We start from the raw sequence: 2207 nt of genomic DNA, 5'->3' as shown, positions 1-2207 counted from the left end.
CAGAATCGGAAAATTAATCTGAAGCGCGTCGTACGAAATAAACATCGGACGAGCTTGCTAGACGCAAGGCCCAGCACGAAGCTAGGCCCGCGCCTAGCGATGCCCGCGCAAGCACAGCAGGCGAGCAGCACAACCTGCAAGCAAGCTGGCCCAACCAAGCAAAGAAGCAAGGCCAGCAGGCTGGCGCGCCCTTCGTGGGCCGCATACCAGCTGCTGGGCCTAGCCAACCCACCGCGCGCGCAGGCAGGCCCCTTGCGGGTTGTTCGTGCGTGTTGTTGTGTTCGTGCGTGTTTCGAATGCTTATGCATTTAGGATTTATCCGATTAAACTATTTTCCTGAAACTACTGGAATTAGTTGTTAAGCTAAACACTAAAATTAATAGATTTAATTTAAGTCTAATTCTAATTGAATTAGATAAATTGAATCCTAGTAGGTTTCTAGTTCCGATAATCCTACCCTATAAATAGGTGATGGAAATCACAATTTATAATACATCAATTCAAGTATTCATATAGTTTTAAGTTAAAAACTAAGGTTACTAATTTGCCAAATAATTATAAACGAATAACATAAAACCTTAGGCTAAATTCTAGTTAATTGAATCTAAGGCAGATCCGAACGTGTTGTGGACTATCTACGGAGGGACTACAATTGGAGTCCTAAACTTGTTCTTGTTCGGTTTGGGAGCAGCTAGGGAAGGCACGCTTCGAATATATGCATCCTAAATTATGCTAATTGTTATGTGACAATTAATTTGGATTCCTGGCTTTATGGTTTTTCCGCATGAAATATATGTTTTATATTTGTCATAACCTAACAATGCCGCCATAATAAAGATTGTAGAGCAGTTTGCTTGTGGCAAAGACCCCATGCCGCTTGTAATTGGGGAGACATTGCTAGGCCTTGATATACTGAAATCAGACCCCTCTTCCATGCCTTCAGGAAGCCCGGTGCTACTCCAAGTAAGAATCTGGAGTTTCTTGTATATTGAAATTTGCATTTGTACTTAGAACATTGAGTATTGAATTGCTTTCTTGTGTTTTCCCCAAGGTATGGCTTATGGAGAGGCTCATGTTGGTGGCACCAACAGAGAACATGGTGAGCTATAATAGAAAGGGGTTTACTGTACGGCCCATGTTGTACGACCGACTTTCTTTGGATGAGTGGCGATGCGCACTCTTGGAGATTGAATCTTCTATCAGGTGGGTAATTCTATGGTGGGGAATTTCTTCCATGAGGCATGCAACTGGTTCTTCTGTTTTGAGAGTGCCTAGCCTTTCTGCATTAGTCTTCTACTCTCCTGCTCGAGTGAAGAGACAGTATAGCTTGAGGCAAGATATTCCAGATTGTGCTATGGAGCATCTGAAGCCTGTTGTACTCAATACTGGTCTTCTTACGCGGTGGAGGAGGTACTGGATTGCCAAACCCTTTTTTAATATTCAATTCCCACCTGAGCCTGCTACGCTGTCTGTGGGGTATGTTGTATGGATGAAAGGTCCAAGCCAGAGAGATGCTTCTCTCTTTGAATCTATGGGAGTCAGAGGTTCTAAGGCTAAACATCCTGCATCTATTTCTTAAGGGGAGAGTGATAAGAGTTTGGCCCATTCGGTGCTTGTCCGTTCTGGGTCTAGATGAGGTTCATCATCATCTCACCTTGGAAATTAAGTTTGCTAGTTCTTTCTCCCGCCGCTTGGGCAAGGGGAATATGGATGAATGATTGCAAGAAGGGAAAGGGGATAGTACTCAAAGCGTTAAGGCACGAGAGCATAGTCGCCCAACCCCAGAACTTTGTAGGCTTGAAGTGTTTGAAAATTGTATTTGTAGGAGATGTGTTTGAGAATGTGTTTATAAATGTGTTTAGTGGAAGCGAAAAGGCTTAAAATAACCTTGCTTCACTTGATCCCGACCTTTTAATCGAATTAGCTTGAATTAAGGCCTTAGAGCCATTTGAATAAAAGTCATTTGAAAATTGTGAACATGCTTTTTATTTGCACATTTGAATTTATGACTTTTGAATTTGATTTGAGTTTTAGGATGCCCTTAATTGAGGAAACTTTGAATTTTTTTAAATATTAAGGTGGTCGGGCCTCGGAATGAGGTTGCATACGTGTCCCATTAAGGAATCAGGCCGAACGTAGTTCTAACTTACAAAACGTTTTGAAAATTGAACTTGAACTTTGAATTTAGACATAGAACTTCTTGAGCT

Source organism: Spinacia oleracea, chromosome 4 (genome assembly GCF_020520425.1).
Source record: "Spinacia oleracea cultivar Varoflay chromosome 4, BTI_SOV_V1, whole genome shotgun sequence".
Lineage (NCBI taxonomy): Eukaryota > Viridiplantae > Streptophyta > Magnoliopsida > Caryophyllales > Amaranthaceae > Spinacia > Spinacia oleracea.
Note: the sequence above shows the minus strand (reverse complement) of the source record.